Below are 12,371 nucleotides of genomic sequence, written 5' to 3' on the forward strand. Positions count from 1 at the left end.
AAAGCAATAGGCCATGCCCTTGAGCATCAGGCTTACTCTTGCGAAGCTTATGTAGGTAGCAGAGAAGCTTAGACTACCTATAGGCATGCCTAAGAGTTACTTCTGGAGGACCACTGTTGTTGCTCAGATGTGTCCTCAGTCTCTCTAAGCCCAACTTTGCAAGTGAAATCATTGCCCTCCCCCCTACGTGGGACATGACATCCAGGGGTGAAATTCTCCCTGGTGACATGGGAGAGGACACCCATGGATGAATCCAGACCTGGCACCATGGGATCAACAATTACATCCAGACCAAATAGGGGAAAAGAAGTATAATTAAGAAAGTATCAGTGACAGAGAGAGTTCAAATAGAGTCGAGAGACTACTCTTGAGGTTGCTCTTATGCAAGCTTCAGGTAGACCTTGCTACCTATCATAACCTTCCAACCCTCAACCAGGACCATTCCAAGCAATCCTAAAAAACACTTAGAGAAATTTCTAAGATTCCGCATGAGTTCCAGGCACTAGAGAAACTTGTCAGAAACGTACAACCTCCAGATGGGTCCCTGATCCAGATAAGTCCTGACACCTAGCCCAGCTTCTCCAGAACATCAGATAGTTCCATCTCCTTACCCCATATTAGTGACAGACCTTCCAATATCAAAAATTTGGAATTTCCATAGCCCAAACAACCCCAAAGAGAGGTATGGAACGATCAAAGGTGATGGTGGAACTATGCATAGAATATAGGACTTAATAAATGAATATGAATGCTGAATCATTAAATTGATATTTCTTTTAGTCTCCAGTATTTTAGAGCAACTAGAAATAAAAACCTAAAATTGTGAAATTGTAATCTATGTCAAAGTCTGAAATATGTTCTATAACTAATTGTGGTGCTGTGCTTGGATATTTATAGCTTTTTTGTATAGATGTTATTGTTCACAAAAAAGAAGGCAAAAAGACAACTGTGATGATAAAAAAGTATTTAAGCCCTCTAACCACCTATATTCCAGAGCAGCCAGACAGAAAAATACAAGAGGATCATATGGTAGCCCATGAGAAACTCTGGGATCTATCCTGTAACCACTTTTTGAAGGGTGCTTTGAAAACTATTGCTTTTTTATTTCTTTGCTTTCTATTTATGTTATACTATACAATAAAAAAAGTTTAAGGGACTTCCGGAGAAGATGGTGGCTTAGTAAGATGCGCGGATCTTAGTTTCTCCTCCAGGACAGCTACTAGGGGGGAAGAAACGATACAGAACAGCTCCCAAAGCCATGACAGAGATAAAAAAGACAGCGTACCCCATCCTGGAACGGCTGGCTGGCTGAGAGAACCCGCTCTGGTGAGATCGCCGAGGGGCGCGGGCTTCACCGGGTGGGGCGGCAAGCGACCGGAGTCACTCCCTTCCCCATTCCCGGGTCAGCTGGGAGAATTGGACAGGTGGTCCCCTCAAACTGCAGCAACTGGCGCCCACACCACGCACGGCCCCCTGGACCAACTGAGAGAATTGGATCGGAAATACCCAGGCCGCGGAGAATGGTGATGGGGGGGCACCTTCCAAACCCGTGACTCCCCGGGAACGTGCACTCTCCTGGGTGGGCCACTGCGGCTGGCGCCCTCCCGCCATGCTTGGAGGCCTGGGCCGACTAGGAAATTCGGACAGGCGCTTTCCCAGGCTGCGGCGGCCAGCGACACTCGCCACGTTCGGACCCCGGGCCGGCTGGCACTCTTCCAAGCCGCTTCGGCTAGCGAACCTCCTGGAAGGTGAGAGTTTTCCAAAGTTAAAGGACCTACAGCAACTTTTACTGGTGGGACCAGCAGACAAATGTGTGCCACGAGCGCCACCTACTGGGCAGAATAAGAAAAACAGAACCCAGAGATTTCACAGAAAAATCTTTCAAACTTTTGGATCCAACACCCAGGGAAATCTGTCAAAATGTGCAGACACCAGCAGAAGATAACGGATCACGCTCAAAAAATTGAAAATATGGCCCAGTCAAAGGAACAAACCAATAGCTCAAATGAGATACAGGAGCTGAGACGACTAATGCTGAATATACAAACAGAAATGGAAAACCTCTTCAAAAATGAAATTGATAAATTGAGGGAGGACATAAAGAAGACATGGGCTGAACATAAAGAAGAAATAGAAAAACTGAAAAAACAAATCGCAGAACTTATGGAAGTGAAGGACAAAGTAGAAAAGATGGAAAAAACAATGGATACCTACAATGATAGATTCAAAGAGACAAAAGATAGAATTAGTGATTTGGAGGATGGAACATCTGAATTCTAAAACCAAACAGAAACTATCAGGAAAAGAACAGAAAAATTTGAACAGGGTATCAGGGAACTCAAGGACAATATGAACCGCACAAATATACGTGTTGTGGGTGTTCCAGAAGGAGAAGAGAAGGGAAAGGAGGAGAAAAACTAATGGAAGAAATTATCACTGAAAATTTCCCAACTCTTATGAAAGACCTAAAATTACAGATCCAAGAAGTGCAGCGCACCCCAAAGAGATTAGACCCAAATAGGCGTTCTCCAAGACACTTACTAGTTAGAATGTCAGAGGTCAAAGAGAAAGAGAGGATCTTGAAAGCAGCAAGAGAAAAACAATCCATCACATACAAGGGAAACCCAATAAGACTATGTGTAGATTTCTCACCAGAAACCATGGAGGCTAGAAGACAGTGGGATGATATATTTAAATTACTAAAAGAGAAAAACTGCCAACCAAGACTCCTATATCCAGCAAAATTGTCCTTCAAAAATGAGGGAGAAATTAAAACATTCTCAGACAAAAAGTCACTGAGAGAATTTGTGACCAAGAGACCAGCTCTGCAAGAAATACTAAAGGGAGCACTAGAGTCAGAACCGAAAAGACAGAAGAGAGAGGTATGGAGAAGAGTGTAGAAAGAAGGGAAATTTAGATATGACATATAAAATACAAAAGGGAAAAAGGTAGAGGAAAGTACCACCCAAACAGTAATAACACTAGATGTTAATGGACTGAATTCCCCAATCAAAAGACATAGACTGGCAGAATGGATTAAAAAACAGGATCCTTCTATATGCTGTCTACAGGAAACACATCTTAGACCCAAAGATAAACATAGGTTGAAAGTGAAAGGTTGGGAAAAGATATTTCATGCAAGTAACAACCAGAAAATAGCAGGAGTGGCTATACTACTATCCAACAAGTTAGACTTCAAATGTAAAACAGTTAAAAGAGACAAAGAAGGAGACTATCTACCAATAAAAGGAACAATTAAACAAGAAGACATAACAATCATAAATATTTACGCACCGAACCAGAATGCCCCAAAATACGTGAGGAATACACTGCAAACACTGTAAAGGGAAATAGACACAAATACCACAATAGTTGGAGACTTCAATTCCCCACTCTCATCAATGGACAGAACATCTAGACAGAGGATCAATAAAGAAATAGAGAATCTGAATATTACTATAGAGGAGCTAGACTTAACAGACATTTATAGGACATTACATCCCACAACAGCAGGATACACCTTTTTCTCAAGTGCTCATGGATCATTCTCAAAGATAGACCATATGCTGGGTCATAAAGCAAGTCTTAACAAATTTAAAAAGATTGAAATCATACACAACACTTTCTCGGATCATAAAGGAATGAAGTTCGAAATCAATAACAGGTGGACTGCCAGAAAATTCACAAATACGTGGAGGCTCAACAACACACTTTTAAACAACAAGTGGGTCAAAGAAGAAATTGCAAGAGAAATTAGTAAATACCTCGAGGCGAATGAAAATGAAAACACAACATATCAAAACTTATGGGACGCAGCAAAGACAGTGTGCTAAGAGGGAAATTTATTGCCCTAAATGCCTATATCAGAAAAGAAGAAAGGGCAAAAATTCGGGAATTAACTGTTCACTTGGAAGAACTGGAGAAAGAACAGCAAACTAACCCCAAAGCAAGCAAAAGGAAAGAAATAACAAAGATTAGAGCAGAAATAAATGAAATTGAAAACATGAAAATGATAGAGAAAATCAATAAGACCAGAAGTTGGTTCTATGAGAAAATCAATAAGATTGATGGGCCTTTATCAAGATTTACAAAAAGAAGAAGAGAGAGGATGCAAATAAATAAGATCAGAAATTTAAGAGGAGACATAACTACTGACCTTACAGAAATAAAGGAGGTAATAACAGGATACTATGAACAACTTTACGCTAATAAATACAACAATTTAGATGAAATGGACGGGTTCCTGGAAAGACATGAACAACCAACCTTGACTCAAGACGAAATGGATGACCTCAACAAACCAATCACAAATAAAGAAATTGAATTAGTCATTCAAAAGCTTCCTAAAAAGAAAAGTCCAGGACCAGACGGCTTCACATGTGAATTCTACCAAACATTCCAGAAAGAATTAGTACCAACCTTCCTCAAACTATTCAAAAAAATCGAAGTGGAGGGAAAACTACTTAATTCATTCTATGAAGCCAACATCACCCTCATACCAAAACCAAGCAAAGATATTACAAAAAAAGAAAACTACAGACCAATCTCTCTAATGAATATAGACGCAAAAATCCTCAATAAAATTCTAGCAAATCGTATCCAACAACACATTAAAAGAATTATACATCATGACCAAGTAGGATTCATCCCAGGTGTGCAAGGACGGTTCAACATAAGAAAATCTATTAATGTAATACACCATATCAACAGATCAAAGCAGAAAAATCACATGATCATCTCAATTGATGCAGAGAAGGCATTTGACAAGATTCAAAATCCTTTCCTGTTGAAAACACTTCAAAAGATAGGAATAAAAGGGAACTTCCTTAAAACGATAGAGGGAATATATGAAAAACCCACAGCTAATATCATCCTCAATGGGGAAAAATTGAAAACTTTCCCCCTAAGATCAGGAACAAGACAAGGATGTCCACTATCACCACTATTATTCAACATTGTGTTGGAGGTTCTAGCCAGAGCAATTAGACAAGAAAAAGAAATACAAGGCATCACAATTGGAAAGGAAGAAGTAAAACTATCACTGTTTGCAGACGATATGATACTATACGTCGAAAACCCGGAAAAATCCACAACAAAACTACTAGAGCTAATAAATGAGTACAGCAAAGTAGCAGGTTACAAGATCAACATTCAAAAATCTGTAGCATTTCTATACACTAGTAATGAACAAGCTGAGGGGGAAATCAAGAAACGAATCCCATTTACAATCGCAACTAAAAGAATAAAATACCTAGGAATAAATTTAACCAAAGAGACAAAAAACCTATATAAAGAAAACTACAAAAAACTGTTAAAAGAAATCACAGAAGACCTAAATAGATAGAAGGGCATACCGTGTTCATGGATTGGAAGACTAAATATAGTTAAGTTGTCAATGCTACCTAAATTGATTTACAGATTTAATGCAATACAAATCAAAATCCCAACAACTTATTTTTCAGAAATAGAAAAACCAATAAGCAAATTTATCTGGAAGTGCAGGGTGCCCCGAATTGCTAAAAACATCTTGAGGAAAAAAAACGAAGCTGGAGGTCTCACGCTGCCTGACTTTAAGGCATATTATGAAGCCACAGTGGTCAAAACAGCATGGTATTGGCATAAAGATAGATATATCGACCAATGGAATTGAATAGAGTGCTCAGATATAGACCCTCTCATCTATGGACATTTGATCTTTGATAAGGCAGTCAAGCCAACTCACCTGGGACAGAACAGTCTCTTCAATAAATGGTGCCTAGAGAACTGGATATCCATATGCAAAAGAATGAAAGAAGACCCATCTCTCACACCCTATACAAAAGTTAACTCAAAATGGATCAAAGATCTAAACATTAGCTCTAAGACCATAAAACAGTTAGAGGAAAATGTAGGGAGATATCTTATGAATCTTACAACTGGAGGCAGTTTTATGGACCTTAAACCTAAAGCAAGAACACTGAAGAAGGAAATAAATAAATGGGAGCTCCTCAAAATTAAACACTTTTGTGCATCAAAGAACTTCATCAAGAAAGTAGAAAGACAGCCTACACAATGGGAGACAATATTTGGAAATGACATATCAGATAAAGGTCTAGTATCCAGAATTTATAAAGAGATTGTTCAACTCAACAACAAAAAGACAGCCAACCCAATTACAAAATGGGAAAAAGACTTGAACAGACACCTATCAGAAGAGGAAATACAAATGGCCAAAAGACACATGAAGAGATGCTCAATGTCCCTGGCCATTAGAGAAATGCAAATCAAAACCACAATGAGATATCATCTCACACCCACCAGAATGGCCATTATGAACAAAACAGAAAGTGACAAGTGCTGGAGAGGATGCGGAGAAAGAGGCACACTTATCCACTGTTCGTGGGAATGTCAAATGGTGCAACCACTGTGGAAGGCAGATTGGTGGTTCCTCAAAATGCTGAATATAGAATTGCCATACGACCCAGCAATACCATTGCTGGGAATCTACTCAAAGGACTTAAGGGCAAAGACACAAACGGACATTTGCACACCAATGTTTATAGCAGCGTTATTTACAATTGCAAAGAGATGGAAACAGCCAAAATCTCCATCAACAGAAGAGTGGCTAAACAAACTGTGGTATATACATATGATGGAATAGTATGCAGCTTTAAGACAGGATAAACTTATGAAGCATGTAATAACATGGATGGACCTAGAGAACATTATGCTGAGTGAGTCTAGCCAAAAACTAAAGGACAAATACTGTATGGTCCCACTGATGTGAATGGACATTCGACAATAAATTTGGAATATGTCATTGGTAACAGAGTCCAGCAGGAGGTAGAAACAGGTTAAGATAATGGGCAATTGGAGCTGAAGGGATACAGACTGTGCAACAGGACTAGATACAAAAACTCAAAAATGGACAGCACAATAATACCTAATTGTAAAGTAATCATGTTAAAACACTGAATGAAGCTGCATCTGAGCTATAGGTTTTTGTTTTGCTTTGTTTTGTTTTGTTTTGTTTTTACTATTATTACTTTTATTTTTTTCTCTATATTAACATTCTATATCTTTTTCGGTTGTGTAGCTAGTTCTTCTAAACCGATGCAAATGTACTAAGAAACGACGATCATGCATCTATGTGATGATGTTAAGAATTACTGATTGCATATGTAGAATGGTATGATTTCTAAATGTTGGGTTAATTTCTTTTTTTCCATTAATTAAAAAAAAAAAGAGAGAAGGGGTAATTGGAGCTGAAGGGATACAGACTGTGCAACAGGACTGGATATAAAAACTCAGAAATGGACAGCACAATACTACCTAATTGTAATGCAATTATGTTAAAACATTGAATGAAGCTGCATGTGAGGTATAGGTTTTTTTTTCTCTCTATTATCGTTTTAATTCTTATTCTGTTGTCTTTTTATTTCTTTTTCTAAATCGATGCAAATGTACTAAGAAATGATGAATATGCAACTATGTGATGATATTAAGAATTACTGATTGTACATGTAGAATGGATTGATTTTTAAATGTTTTGTTAATTTTTTTAATTAATAAAAAAAGTTTAAAAATAAAAAATAAATTAATAATAAAATAAAATAATTAAACCGTGTGTGGTGAGATGGTGGCTGAGTGGCAGAATTCTCTCCTGCCATGCCAGAGACCGGGTTTGACTCCCAATGCGTGCACATGCAAAAAATTAAAAAGTAAAAAAATAAACCATGGTGGCCACTTTGACCCATGCACTTAACATTGGATCGGAAGTCTTACCAACTTCAAAGAAAGAAGAAAACAAAACAAGAGGCATATAGAATGAAAAGGAAAAAGTAAATCTGACTTTATACACAGAAAATATGATCTGATTTGTAAAACTTCTAAGAAATATACAGAAAACTAGAACCAAAAAGTGAGTTTACCAAATTCGGAGGATAAAAGGATATACCAAAATTAATGATTATTTCTATCTTTTGGCAATCAGTCATTGTAAACTGAAATTTTAAAATACCATTTACAATAGATAAAAAAATCTTGAAATAATTAAAAATATACTTAACAAAATATATTAAAATTTATACCCTAAAAACCATAAAACATTTGTGAGAAACATCAAATAAGACCTGAACAAATGGAGAGACAATTCCATTTGAAAATCGTGACTCAGTATTGTTTTAATCACTTTTTCTAAAATTGATGTAGAGATTCAACACAAGTGCAGAAAAAATCCCAGCATACTTTAGAATTTAAAAAATGCAAAGGACCCCCAGATCTGAAATGATTTTGAAAGAGAGGAGTAAAGTTGGAGGACTTACATTACCTGATTTTAATATTTAGTGTGAAAAGATATCACAGCTTGGATAAAAATATTAAGGGTGCATAATTAATTAAGGATTTATATTTAGAATAAAATGACCTTTAAACTCAATAACAAGCAGAACAAAAATTCAGTGAGAAATGGGCAAAATATTTTAACACACCCATCACAAAAAAGATGCGTGAATAATAATCATGTAGCCAACAAACTGATGAGTTTGGATTAAAGCAACATTGCAGTTTACAAGACCTGACTGAAATTAGGATAGAAGTAAAACTATAGATTTACAAAGTGGGGGTTCATGCCATAGGGTTAATATTTAAAGTCTAAAAGGGAAAGAAGTAGACCACATTGAGGTGGAAAACCGTATGGTCACAGACTAAAACTTGGATTTGTCGCACTTTGGAAATATTTTATGAGAAAAACATTAGAACATAAAACCTAAAACCATCTGATCAAGTAAAGAAAGATAGTAACTAGAGAAGTTTATTTCAACTTAAACTTTGTCTTTATATACAGATAATACACACCTCCCCTTCTCCATTTCATTCATCTATTCAACAAACATGATAGCCTATAATAATCTCTTACAGAGGTTATAATCATTATTATAATAATTGTAATTATATAATATACAATTATTATTAAAACCTCTTACAGACATCATTATGTGTATTATATTGGCACACACTTCTTATGATATTATGCTCACTAGAATCATAAGAAAGTAAATATGTTTATGCAGAGTGCTAAATATCATTATATATTGGTACATTTATATATTTATCCAACTGTTTATTTACCACCTACTATAATACAGGTATTTTTCTAGATCCTAATGACAAAGAAGTGATGGGATACATATATCAGATAATAATAACTTTTGTTAAGTGCTATTAAAGGAAGGAGTTAGTAGAAATGCTGAGAAAAGTGCCACACACACACCATCCTCGGTAGTGCCATATTGTATAAGAAATGAGAGAAGACACTAGTTGGAGTGATGATGAAAGGCTGTATAGACAAAGTAGATTTTGAATGAGACTATAAAGAATGGAGAGATTTTGATCAAATAATTATGAAGATATGAATTTCAAGTTAAGAGAATGTCCATAGTGATAGGATGGAATCAGGAAAATCAAGCTATACATGTGACGAACTATTTAAGGTTTTTAAAAGAGATGAGGTTACAAGATAAGCAGTATTTAGAATACTGAGTTCTGTGATTACAAATAAAAAAAATTAGATGGAGGGTATGTAAGCCAGGGGAAGCCTTTTTCAAAACAGTGAAAGAGACTGCACACAGCATCATGTTAAGAAAGTTAACTCAATAGTAATTTACAGGGACATTAGAACAGGGCTGGGATGGAGAAAAGAAGCTCCATTAGGAGACTATGGCAACAGGACAGAAATGGGAAAAATCAAGATTTAAGCTAGAGACACATTAGTAGGCATGGGAAGGAAAGGAAGATGGTCTGAGATAAATGGGTAGGAAGAAGCTAAATGGCTGTCTCCTTTGCCTATGAACCTCTTTCATTCTGTATCTCTCTCTCTCTCTCATTCTTACACTGTGGGCTGTGTATTTACTTTTCTTAACATATCTAAGGCTCTTTCTTTATCTTTTAAATTTTCTCTTTTATCTTTTGTCTGCATTTCTTTCTCTCTTCTACTACTTTTTCTTCGTGCTCATCATGGCTTTGTTTCACATAGTTGTAACATATAAAAAGCAGTGATGCAGTACTTTTTTAACATATGTAATTCTACTTGTTTTCTTGTTTTCTAAGTTACTCTGAGATTTCATATTCCCCTAAAAAAGCTTAATTTTCTTATATTTCATCCATTTCATGTTGTCTAAATTTTTAGAAAAAAATTTCCCAGACTGAAGTCACCCTATAAAGTAATAACCTGTCATGTAGACTTATTCCTGGAAAAATCATTTTAGGATATTTTGTCTTTTGGATACAGTAAGGAATATAAACTGGAACTGAGAAATTATCACTGTCTTCTTTCCAACATGAAGATAAATTGGCATTGGCCCATGCATCAGGTGATAAAACTAAAATTAATTCACAACAGGATCTGGAGATGAAATATCACTTTATCATGATTCACATAATCCTATCAAAATCTGCACATATGTGTGTGTGTGTGTGTGTGTGTGTGTGTAAGTTTAACTTTTTAATGATGATGCTTTATTAAAAAGAACCTAATAAAGGACAGCCAAAAAGAATTACTTAGGTAACAAGTATAGAGAAGTATAATAAACATATATGAGGAGTAAAAAGAGGAAGGCTTTCGCCTGATCTCAGAAAACAGAGAGGAATATGAAGAAGGAATGAAAGTGCTAAGATTTCAAGTCCAGCAAACAAAATAGTACATGAAATAAGGGCATCATATTTTGGATGAAAATTTCGAGAGTGGAAAGGATAATAAGCATGTGAAATCTAGCAAGTAGCATTTATGTCTCTCGTCATAGGACTAAGAAAGTTTCAAGAATATGTACACTGAGGATTGAATGTGACAACATTCAATATCTATCCCAATATTGCAATCACCTTTTAAGTTGAGTGTCACTAAAAACAGCTGGCTGGTTAAAAAGTTAGTGTTCAATATAAGATTATGGGCCACAGATGACTGAAGGTTATATATCAAAAGAGGGATATTGGTAGCTGCAACTTTCTCCCCGCAGTTTTCACAGTCTCTTTGATGTCCTTATTCCTCAAAATGTAAATTAAATGATTTAGCATGAGGTAACAACACTGTACAATACTGCGATCAACCTGTCCTTCTCCAATAAGTAAGTTGAGATTGGACATAAATTTGTAAAAATAGTGCTGCCATAATAGAGAAGGACAATGACAAGGTAAGAAGCACAGGTAGAAAAGGTTTTGTATCTCCTTATGAAAAGCAAATCCTCAAGATGGTTGAGATTATGTAAAGATAAGAAAGGACGATACAAAAGAAAGGAGTCCAACCAACGTAGACCCCAGTGGAGATCAATGCCAGCTCATTGACTGAAGTGTCCCCATAAGATAAAATCAGCAAAGGGGGATGCTGCAGAAGAAACAATTAATTTGGTTGTTGCCACAAAAAAGCAGGCGGAATGTCAGTACTATGTACACCACTGAATTGAGGAAGCCACCAGTCCAACATGGCCCTGCTATCTGGCTATACAGTACTTTGTTCATAATAACTGATTATCTTAAGGATTTGCAGTTTGTAATGTAATGATCATAAGCCATTGCTGCCAGCAGGAGTCATTCAGAGCCTACAAAGAAAGTAAATGCACAAAGTTGAGTCACACACCTCCTGAAAGAAATGCTTTTCTTCTTTGACAAAAGATGTACCATCATCTGAGGGACATTGGTGGTGGTGTAGCAGATGTCAAGAAAGGCCAATTCCCTAGAAAATAATACATCAGTGAGCGTAGGCGTGGATCACCAGCACACACCAAGATAATGAATATGTTTCCTCCCAAAGTACAGATGTAAGTCAGCATGAGGAAGGTGAACAGTAAAAGCTGCAATTCATTTAAGTTAGAGAACCCCAAGGTGATAAATTCAGACAGAGCTTCTGGTTTTTCCCTTCCATAATGTTGTCTGATCTCCTTTTGGGAACTGGAAAAAGGGAAGCACAGATTACAATAAGTATGTGTTGCAATGGTCTGCAAAACAAAATAAAAATGCTACAAATAAAAATCATTGTCCTCTATATCAGATTCCAACCCAAAGGACCAGTACCCTTTTGCAAACCACGTTATAACTCTGATCCAGCACACAGCCAGTGTCTCACCTGTAGATCAAACTTTGCTAAAACATACAGCACAGTAGTTTCAAATTAGAAGTAAAACCATAAAAGGGTACCATATAGTCTAAGAGTTTTCTGTTAATAATGGCTAAGTCAAGTCCACTCCATTTTCTTGATGACATGTTGATGGTGTTGCAGAACACAGTTTGTAAAAAAATCTTATGGCTTCATTAGCTTTTTTTGGGGGGTGCATGGTTTGGGAATTGAACCCGGGTCTCCCGCATGAAAGGTGAGCATTCTACCACTGAACCACCCATGCACC

The 12,371-nt window shown here is 36.7% G+C and overlaps 1 pseudogene; it reads right to left on the bottom strand.

Moving 5' to 3' along the window:
• Positions 1 to 10,950: 10,950 nt before the first annotated feature.
• On the bottom strand, positions 10,951 to 11,893 carry LOC143683174 (olfactory receptor 5V1-like; annotated as a pseudogene).
• Between the last annotated feature and the right edge of the window lie 478 nt (positions 11,894 to 12,371).

Source organism: Tamandua tetradactyla, chromosome 5, assembly GCF_023851605.1.
Source record: "Tamandua tetradactyla isolate mTamTet1 chromosome 5, mTamTet1.pri, whole genome shotgun sequence".
NCBI classification, from domain to species: Eukaryota; Metazoa; Chordata; class Mammalia; order Pilosa; family Myrmecophagidae; genus Tamandua; species Tamandua tetradactyla.